Raw genomic sequence first — 11,540 nt, 5'->3', positions numbered from 1 at the left:
CAGTTTTCAGATAAATATACCATAAAATCACATTAATTATGAGGGTCAAGGAACATCAATCAATTTCGGATTCGGCTGCCGATAAGGCCTTCAATTAGCAGTTTAAACACTAAAATACGAACAGATCAAATAAACAATCAACAGATAGAATGCAATTCAAACGCACATACTCAGTCAATTCAGTTCCAGTTTTTCAGTCAGTCAGTTCAGTACTTTAACCAGTCCAATTATCAGTCATAATCAGTTCAGTTTAACGGTAATCGATGTTTATCGGTAATCAATCAGTCATTAATCGGTAAACAGTATAAGGGTTGTTACATATGCTCATCATACATGAGAATTTAAGGTATGCATATTAGAAAAAAAAAATGGAATAACAAGCTTAAATCTAGCAATTAGTCATCATTAGTAAGTTAAAATGAACAAAAACCACATGGGTAATTTAATTGGAAATAAATCATTGCAATAGAAAAATATATATCAAGAGCAGCATAACCAACGGTCCCAGCAAATGAAGTCCAATTGGATGAGTTAAGATTCATAAATCTAGCTGTGCCAAAATCAGAGATGTGAGCCACATAGTTCAAATCAAACAAAACATTCTTGCTTGATATGTCTCGATGGATGATTGGTTGAAAACAATCATGGTGCATATCAGAAAGAGCATTTGCCACACCTTTTACAGTGTTCACTCTCTTAATCCAATCAAAGATTACTATATCATCATCCATGCTCAGTACCTTTCCCAAGCTTCCCCCTTCCAAGAACTCATAAACCAAAAACAAATGCCTTAGGTGTGAACAATAACCATACAACTTTATAATGTTGTGATGTTGAATCTCAGTTAATGCACGGATCTCACTTGTAAACCCTTTTAGATTAGCCCAATCATCATCAAGTGTTGCATGAAGTTTCTTCACAGCAACTACTTGACCATTTGGTAGGTCAACTCTATAAACGGTACCATATCCTCCCTCACTAACACAATATTTGGCACTGAAGTTCTCAGTGACTTCAATGATGTTTTCATAGACCATTTTTCCATCACAGCTCCATATTGCAAAAACATTATCATGGTTTACTCATGATGGCTCGTTTTTTGTGTTCCTCACTTTCTTACGAAAAGCCATGAAAATGCCAAGAACCATTAGCAAAAGAAACAAAATTCCAAAAACAAGAAGTACAGTTAGTAACATAACTTTCTTGCCCTTTTTTTCAACATCCCCAGTGTTCAATTTTGTCAAGCAAGCCTTAAGACCAGTAGCATTACCCCATAAACCTTTATTACCTTTGAGTGCCTTGAATGAAGCCTCTTAGAAGACCTTGATGTCAGGAAGAGGATCCTCTAACTTATTATATGACACATTAATGGAAGTAAGACTTACCATTTTATTGAAAGATGATGATATAGAACCAAAGAACTTATTGTGCGAGAGATTTAACCTTTCTAAGCTTCGCAATTCTCCAATCTATTGTGGTGTCTTACCAATTAGCAAGTTATTACCAAGATCAAGACTTTGAAGAGTGTTGGTCTAGCATATTTCAATAGGAATGCTTTCCCCAAATCTATTATTGCTCAAATTTAAGTTCAGTAGTTTTAAGTAGTCTCCAAGTTCTCTAGGGATTGAGCCACTTAGACTATTTGCTGCCAAGTTAAGAAACCTAAGATTCGACAATTTACTGAATTCTAGAGGAATGTTGCCTGATAATTAGTTATCTTTCAGCCCAAGGTCGAACAATGAAACCAATCTTCCTAATTTCAATGAGATCTCTCCAGCTAAATGATTCGAAGAAAGGTCAATGATAGATAGTTGAGTTGCCTCTACCAATTCAGGTGGTATCTCACCAAAAATATTATTGCTAGACATTTTGAGACTAGTTAAATTGTGGCATATTTCCCAGTTTTTAGATAGCTCACCATAAAAATTGTTATGACTCAAATCAATGTAATCCAAGCTTGGGTATATGCCAAAATCTTTTGATATATTTCCCGACAGGTGGTTTCCTTCAAGCCTGACTCTATATAAGCTATGGCAATTTTTCAAGCTTTTTGGGATGGAACCTGTGAGGTTGTTGTCAGCTATAGCTAATTCTGTAAGTAATCCACTAAAGTATAGGTTTTCTGGTAAATGACCAACGAGCTTGTTGTAACCTATATGAAACCATTTCAAATGTGTAAGATTGTTCAATCTCGAAAGAATAGAGCCAGTGAGTTGGTTATCAATGAATATCAAATAACCAAGTTGTTTTAAATTTCCTATCTCTGAAGAAATGGAGCATGATAATGGATTTAGACTTAAATCTAATGTATTCAACATTGTCAAGTTTCCAATTATCGAAGGAATGAGTCCTTAAAGCATATTTCCACGAAGGGACAAAGTGGTTAACATGCCTAAGTTTCCTATATAAGTAGGAATTGAACCTGTGAGATTGTTCGTTGACAGTTCGAGATCAACGAGAGACCTCAGCATCCCAACTTCTTGAGGGATTGGTCCGGAAACTTGGTTGTCATAAAGGTACAGATAGATTAATTTGCCCAAGTTCCCTATCGATGCAGGGATTGAACTCATAAGGTTGTTATTTGAGAGTTCGAGATCAACGAGAGACCTCAACATCCCAACTTCTGAAGGGATTAATCCAAAAAGTTGGTTGTCATAGAGGTACAAAATGGTTAAGTTGCCCAAGTTTCCAATTGAAAAAGAGATTGAACCCATGAGATTGTTAGTATACAAGCCAAGCTCATTGAGAGAGCTAAGCAATCCTATTTGTTGAGGGATGGAGCCACTGATTTGATTTCTATTCATGTACAAGATCCTTAGATTAGTTAGTTGGCCTATTTCGGTCGGAATTGTTCCAGAGAGATTATTGAGAGGCAAGCTAAGGTAGGTGAGTCTCCAAAGGCTACCAATATGAGGAGGGTGGTCCCATAAAGTGAGTTGTTAAAAAGTTCAAGGGTGAGGAGATGAGGAAATGATGAGAAATTAAGATTAGAAAGGGTACCTTTCAAACCATAATCCTGAAGGTTTATATAGGCAACTCTACTGGCCTTGTTGCAACCAATTCCAACCCAACTGCAATGGTTGCTTCCAACCCATGAGGACAAGAGAGTTTGACTTTGATTGTGAAGGCTTACTTTCCACGTCAAGAGAGTCGTGGCTTCACTTCCTTGTTTTCCAGTTAAGGAAGAAGCAAAAGCAGGATAATCAAAAAAAGTGGGCAATGCAAGAATGATGAGGCAGAGTAAATGTCACGACCTGAACCCGCCCCTATGGATTAAGGTCATAACCGGCTACTAATCAAGGAATTACCTACGGTCTCAAACCAAATAAAACATATTTCATCAGAGTTGAGAGGCCAAAACGGAAACAAACTTACAAATTGTCCATAGAGCTGTACTTACATGGCACATCAAAACATCCCAAAGTTATATTCATTAATAACCCACACCAAAAGGGAAATAACATATAAGTTTTACACAACAGGATTATTCAAGTCTTAGTCAGCCAAACCCAAAGCTTATATATATATATACAAAAGTGGTCCAGCATTTTCACCAATCATAGCGAAACAATCACAAAAGAACAAAAGGGCAAAAACAAGTCTCGTGCGTGAGACGTTCGAGCTAACTCTTCAAAACTTCGACTATTTCTCACATACTTTACTAAGGCTGGTTTTGGACATCTCTTGGCTCACCTATAAACACATGAATGAGAGTGAGCGAAAGCCCAGTGAATAATATTAAATAAAGAAGATACATGAACGGAATTTGAAACAAATACATCAGACGGCCTTGGGCCCAATTCATATTTCTATCTAGTGTATCGAGCGACTACAGATCCATACGTATCAAACGGTCTCCAGCCCAATTCAGTCATATCTGACAGCCTTTGGCCCAATCATTCATGTCCAACAATCTTTGGCCCAATCATTCATGTCCAACGGCCTTTGGTCCAAACATTCATATCAAACAACCTTTGGCCCAATCATGCATATCCGATGACCTTTGGCCCAATCATTTATGTCCGACAGCCTTTGGCCCAATCATTCATGTCCGATGGCCTTTAGCCCAATCATTCATATCAAACGACCTTTGACCCAATCATTCATGTCCGACGGCCTTTGGCCCAATCATTCATATCAAATGGCCTTTGGCCCAATCATTCATGTCCGACGGCCTTTGGCCCAATCATGCAGCATAACGAATATTTGTCCATAGTTCAATTTAACAGATTTATGAAACTCAAATAGGAGTAAGCAATTAGACAAATAGCATACTTCAAAATATCTTTACTAAGATATTACTCACAGTGTTCTGCCAGTGGATTCGCCCTTGTGCTTGACCCTACACAACACATAACACATATTGGGTCACAAGCTATTCAATCTGTTCCTAACTTATACATTCCTCTTAGGCCTCATTCTTATCTTCTTGATTCATTTACAATGCTCAATGTATGCCTAAGAGTGCTTAGAAATAAAAGGGAATGGAAAATGAAGCACAAAACAACTTCTCAAAATTTCTGAAATAGGGCTACCCGCTCGAGCGTGGTTTCCGTCGCTTGAGCGGACCCCTCTGGTCTGCAAAAGTACTAGTTGCCTCATTTTTGCGCTTGAGCGTGACTTTGGACACTCGAGCTAAGAGTCGAAACATGTGACTAATGCTCGAGCGTGACTCTCCCTGCTCGAGCGGACATTAATGTTTGCAAAAGTTCTGGGAGCTAACATTTCACGCTTGAGCATCGTTCTTCCCGCTCGAGCGGACATGCCAAATTCTGGAATTTTCAGAATTGTTCTTGAAGCTCAAACTTGACATTCAAAGGCCCAAAACTCGTGTTCTTAATTCAAAAACGTGGGAGCACATCATATATCATGAGGACATAAGCAATATGAGGCCAATTATTCAAAATTATGATTTAATTCTCAAATTATTTAACATTCTTCTTAACATAGTCAAAGCTCATGTATTCTAACTTTATACAAACTTCATATCTCTATGGATCATTCATGCATGTGTAATATAGACCCCAATACCATTTCAAGTGACACAAGTGATGTTTATTCTTATGAAGCTCAACAAAACCATGCTTGCATGTATATATGATTCAACTCTCAATTTCTCATAATTGACATGCTACATGTTAGATTATGCAAATTCATAGCAATTCTCTTCATGCATGTACATACCAACTTCAATTTCATCATAATCAACTCAATTCATGTTCTTGATTACCATTTAATTTTGAATTCACAAAATTACAAACTCAAACTCATAAATTTACTCACCTAGGAGCTCCAATCTTCACAAATGTAGTTAAATCTTGAGTTAATCTTCAAGATCACCAAGCTCCTTGATCAATTCTCTATCTTGAGCTCTCTCTCTCTCTCTCTCTAAATTCGGCACTCTCACTCTCTCTAGGGTGTAATCTCAACCAAAGGAAAGAAATGAGCTCAAAAACAATGCTCAAAAATGTAAATAGGCCACTTATATATGTTGGCCTAATCAAATTTGATTAATGCTAAGTAATTGAGCTTAATTTAATCGTTCAGAATCTAATTGTTTTCATCTGAATAAATTTTCAATTAAATTTTACCGTAGGCTATAAAATTACGCCAATCACAATGGCGTAGTCAATTTTTTTACTTTTTTAAATGCACTTTCCTTAGATGTATCTAAAAAGTAAAATATTTGTAAAAAAAAAATATTTTAAAAAAATTAATAAATGCACAAGAATATGAAAAATGTAGTGAATATTTATTTATTTTTTTTATATTTTTGGTGTTTAGTGAATTTTTTTAAAATAATTTCACAAATATTATACTTTTTAAGTGTATATTTATGTTAGGTGTATGTAAAAATTTTAAAAATTATTTAAAATGTTAAAAAATTCAGCATAAACCAAAAAAATATGAAAAATAAAAACTTTTAATTTTTTGAAAAATAAATTTAAAAAACTCAAACCAAACAAGCTGATTGCAAATAAGGTATTACATAAATTTATTATTATAAGCAGTTATTTGTATATAACTATCATGGAATATTCTCTTCATCTATACAAATTATGTATAAAAAAAAAATCATAAGAATAATGTATCAGTGTTATTTTGATAAATAAAAATAATTTTTATATATGTTTTGTTTTAAAATAAAAAGTAATCAGCATCATTTTGTATCATTTTTTTATTTGCATATCATTACTTAACTATTATTCATGTATTTATTTTGGTGTACTTACCAATTAGTCTTATTAATTAGACTTATTTACTTACAAGTCCCGACTAATAAATTTATCACTATAAATTTATTTATAAAAATAAGAGAGACTAATAAATTTATCAATAGAACTTTAACAGGTAATAAGTCTTACAAGTAAAACTTATTAGTAATTTACCTATTTTGGAATCTGTATGATAATAGTATATTACACTACAAAAAAATTGACTTTTTGCGACGGTAAAATACCGTCGCTAATACTCCTACTGCCGTCGCCAATACTTTTTGCGACGGCAAAATAACTTTTTGCGACGGCAAGAGGGGGGTCGCAACTGCAGGGGTTGCAAAAGAGTTTTTGCGACGGTAAGTGCCGTCGCCAATATTTTGCGACGGCATTTTTACCTTTTTGCGACGGTACCGTGCAGTCGCTAATAACGTTTGAAATTTCTTGACTTTTTTGCGACGACCCTATTTTACCGTCGCTAAAAACGTTATTTGAGACGGCAAAAAACACCGTCGCCAATAGTCTTTTTTTAAAAAAAAAAACACTGTTTTTTGTGACGGGTGGTGCCGTCGCAAAAAGTATAAAAAAATGAAATTTTCTATTTTTTGCGACAGTGTAATACCGTCGCAAAAAATATTAAAAAATAATAAAATTTCTATTTTTTGCGACATATAATATCGTCGCAAAAAGTAAACCCTGTAACAAAATTAATAAAAATATTAAAATTTTTTATTTTTTCCGACGGTGGTGCCGTCTCTCTCTCTCTCTCTCTAAGAGCTAATTATTTACATTCCATTCACAAAAACATCATAACAGAAAATAAAAATAAAAATTAATCAAACCATCAAATTCAATATTTTACAAAGAACAATTAAATTGTACATGTTCATAAAAACATATTTAAATTATAAAATTCACCCAAATCCTAAAAAAAATAAAATAATAAAATAAAATCTAAAAGAAACATATTTAATTGAATGTCAGACTCTCTAAGTGACTGAGAATCTACAGGAGGATTTGATTTTGCTGTTGCTGTGAGATTAATCCTGGGGGATCCAACATCTGAATCATCACCTCCAAAAGCCTAAATGAACAAAAAAACAAACATAATAATGAGGAAATAACAATGTCAGACCTGGTTAAATGTCTAAATAATAAAGAACAAATCACATTTTTTAAAGAAATAAACGAATGTTAAAAACAAATTATTACATTTTAAATAGTTGTTGTTTCTATTCTTTGATCTGTGAAACTATTCAGCTAATCATTCAGCTCATGTAATCTCTAAAGTGAGCACTAAATCCCTAGTCTTCCTCTTATTTAGTTTCTCAACCAAACCTGATCTTAAGGTACTGTTCTGAAGGCACTGTTCACAGCATCCCAAAGGACCCAAACAGTCCTTTCCTTCTTTGTTCAATTAATTCTCCAACCCTTGACCTTATGATATACTCTTAACCCCCACCCACCCCACCCCCCAACATCCCTTCAAATATATTTCTTAAGAAATCATCATTCTCTTATTTTCTTTTCTTCTTTTCTTATTTTTATTTTTATGTTTTCAATCTATGTAAAGGACGTCAAAAAAAGGTTCTTAATTTAAAGAGAGAGTTTTTAACTTACAGATGAAAAGAGAATCTATTAACAACACAATCTGCTTAAAGGATTAAGACTTGCCTTAGAACAGAAAACCTCAATCCATATCCATTCAAAGCTTCATGGGTTTCAAATCACAAGTCTCAGAGCACATAAGGAAGTACAGAAATGAATCTAAAAAAGCAATCTGAGAACATTTCCTTGGGTGACTTTGTGTTTCATAGCTTTCAGTATATTATAAACTAAAGTAACATTTATTCTCTATCTCACTGTGTATGTGTGACAAGCACATGTGGCTGGGCTATGTCCAAGTGAATCCAAAATGTTGCCCCCTTTATCCTTGATTAATGATTGGGTAATGAAATAAACATAGAATTTACCTTTTCATCATTTAATTTTTCTTCAGCTCTACCCAATTATTAATTACTTGTTCTGTTTGGACTCTTGAGGTTCCTCACTGAATAGGAGCACCATAAAATTTTTACTTCTTGAGGTTCCTCACTATAAAAGTATAGGTTATGGTTCAATTTGCACCAACTTCACAAAAGTGTCTTTCTGATTCTCTTTCAAGCCTCTTTCCAAATAAGACACTTTCGCATGTTCTGCCATTGATTTCCATTTGTCTCCACTAACTTTTTCAACAACATCATATTTAACTAAAAATAAAATAAAACTATAAACAGCATTATAAGCTACACCAAACGACACATATATCTCATATATCCCAACTACACCAGCATTATAAACAGCATTATAAGCTACACCAAACGACACTATGGTAATAGATTGTTCAAATCTAATTTAAAAACATAATCAAGTTTTAAATTTTTCTTGAAGTTTGAATTATTTACATTCAAACGAGTTTTTCTTTTATTACCTGAATTGAATTCTTGTTGAAGTGACCCAAATCAGCAAACATAGCCTCAGCCCCTGTCCCATTAAATTAACAACTTTTCAAATCAAAATCAAACTTATTTATATATTTAATAAAACCCAAAACAATAAGATTACATACAAGTGTTGAATTTAGATTGATTTAGTTTTTGTCGAATTAATATTGGATTTTTTGGAGGAAAGAACATAGCTTACTTTGTGTTATGCTTGAGGAGACTGATTGAATTCCTTGTAGAGCCGAGAGAACTGTCACATGAATGAAAATAATGGTGTGAATCAGAAATACTGTAAGCCATTTATAAACACGGAGCAATCCCATAATTAAAATAAATCCGGAGGAAACCTAAAGGAGCAACATGCATATTTCAAGCTGGCAAAATGTACACTTCCATTTTCCAAAATAACACCATCATGGCATCACGCTGTAGAGTAGCCAATAGTAAAGAGAACAACAATGTAACAGGTAGATTTTTTTGTTATGGTAACAATGTAACTGCTTAGTCGTTTCGGTTCGTGCAGCTTTCACAAAATGCTCACACTTTGGCATATTATTGAAGTTCTTGTCCTATCCAACATAAAGAAACTAGCCGGGTAGCCATTGGGCCCAGGGGCCTTGTTCCCATTAACAGACAGGAAAAACTGTCTTGCTTGAAAAACAGCATGATAATGTGATTTCCTAACAAATCCAAAGCTAAAAGTTCAACCTTTGAGCTAATTTCCTAACCCCAATAAAAATAAAAACTACCTACCTAAATCAGGACTATGGAAAAAAGCATTTGTAAGACTCTTTTTGTTAAGTTAGTTTGAGAAACAATGATTAAGTAGTCATGGCTGTCATTGAATTCCTTCTTGACAAAAACAGAGCTCTAGAATTTAAGAAAATAAAATAGTTCAAAACATGGTCCTAGCCATGTACACACACAGATTTATCAGACACCATGAAGTCAATGGAGATGAAGAGAAACAATGTACTAGCCACAAAACAAAAAGAACAACTAACTTTAAACTAAAAAATGAGAAAAGGAAACAAAATAAAAATATGAGATATTAAAAAATATTTGCAGCTACTTGAACTAGTAAATATGAAACTGCAAAAACTCCATCATATTAACTTCAAATATTTCATTTCCCCTTTTACATTGATAAATTATAACCTATCAATTTGACAGAATAGAACCTCAACGACATTTCAGCTACACACTCCACTCACATTAATGGTTCTCATAAGTACAGTGTGTTTCACCCATTAATCCCCAAAAAAACAAAACTGTGCATTTGACAAAGAACTTGAACAACCAGCAATTCACACAAATAAATAACCCAAAAAACTCAAAATCATTACAATTCTACCAACAACCAAAAAAAGAAAAAAAGAAACAAAAACAAAAGCAACCCAATTCAACCCAATTCAATAATAATAAAAATAAATAAAATTAAAGCCTTTTGTGGAGAACAATTAGCAAACTGTTTTGACATTTTTATGGATGAATAGTCTATGGTAGTTTATACAAGTCCCAAGTGAACCCTGCATGAAATTGTAGAACATACCCATTAAGCTAGATTTTATGGTGAGTTAAATAGCACCCCTACCTACCCGATTTTAGACCACATAAAAATATCAAAAACAAAAACATATGACTGTCAGTTTCACCCCTACATAAATAATTTGAGTATTTTCTTTGATTTTATTTTTATTTTTTACTCTTTTTTTTTCATCTCACACAAACTATGTTGAGATGTGAGAGAGAGAGAGAGAGAGGGGCTTATCCGTGAAGTCGATCGGTGAGGAGTCGATCTTGCGAGGTTGATCGGTGAGGAGTTGATCTTGCGAGGTCGATCTGTGCAGACGAAAATGAGAGAGTGAGAGAGAGACTGATGAGATGAAGTGAGAGAGAGACTGATGAGATGAGAGAGAGAGAGAGAGAGAAGCTTACCTATGAGATCGATCGGTGCAATGAGAGAGTGAGGTCGATCGGTGAGGAGTCGATCTTGCGAGTTTGATCGGTGTGGAGTCGATCTGTGCAGATGAAAATGAGAGTGAGAAAGAGACTGATGAGATGAGATGAAATGAGAGGAATGAGAGAGCTGTGTGCATATTAGGGTTTTTTTGGGGGATCTTTGGTTGAGGGGGGAAAAACCAGCGGGAATGGAAAAGGGGGAAGGGATTAGGGATTTTTGACATTGGGGATTTTGGGTTTGGAATAGGAGAACCCGAGTGGGCATGGAAAAAGAGGGGGGGGAGGGGGGAGGGAGATGGAAATGTTTTTTGGAATTTTTTTTATTTTTATTACAAATGAATATTTAAATAATAAAATGTTTTTTTTTTTTTTTGGCAACGGAAGAATTGTTAAAAAAACTATTTTTTATTAAAATAAATTTTTTTTATAGTTGATGAATTTTATTTTTTTTACATTTAGTAAGGTTGAAAATTTATTTGTTTCATATTTATTTTAATGAATAAAAAATTATTATTTTTTTTATTTGGTAGAAGTAGGGATAATATTTTCCATTAAAATAAAGTTAATTTTTTGTGGTCAATGATTTTTTTGTGACTCATTTTTTTTTTATACTAAAAATAAAGAACTAATTTTTTGTGGTAGAGGATAGAAATGGCAGTAGTGGTGAAAGTAGTGGATAAGAGGTGATAGTGGTGGTGGTAGTGATGGTGAATGAGATAAGTGGTGAAGTTGTGGTAGTGGTAGAGGAGATAGAATAACGGTGGTAGATGAGAGGTAATGGTAGTAGTAGTGGTGGTAGTGGAGTGGTAGCGATGATAGTAGTAATGATAGTTGTAGAGATGGAGTGACAACAGTGGTAGTAGTGGAATGGCATTTGCAG

At 34.1% G+C, this 11,540-nt stretch overlaps 1 pseudogene; it reads right to left on the bottom strand.

The window, feature by feature from the left end:
* Window positions 1-407: 407 nt before the first annotated feature.
* Window positions 408-1,303, bottom strand: LOC145794707 (MDIS1-interacting receptor like kinase 2 pseudogene; annotated as a pseudogene).
* Window positions 1,304-11,540: the final 10,237 nt, after the last annotated feature.

The sequence above is a fragment of the Camellia sinensis genome, chromosome 7 (genome assembly GCF_055761805.1).
Source record: "Camellia sinensis isolate YWXY chromosome 7, ASM5576180v1, whole genome shotgun sequence".
NCBI classification, from domain to species: Eukaryota; Viridiplantae; Streptophyta; class Magnoliopsida; order Ericales; family Theaceae; genus Camellia; species Camellia sinensis.
This window is presented reverse-complemented; position numbering and strand designations above follow the sequence as displayed.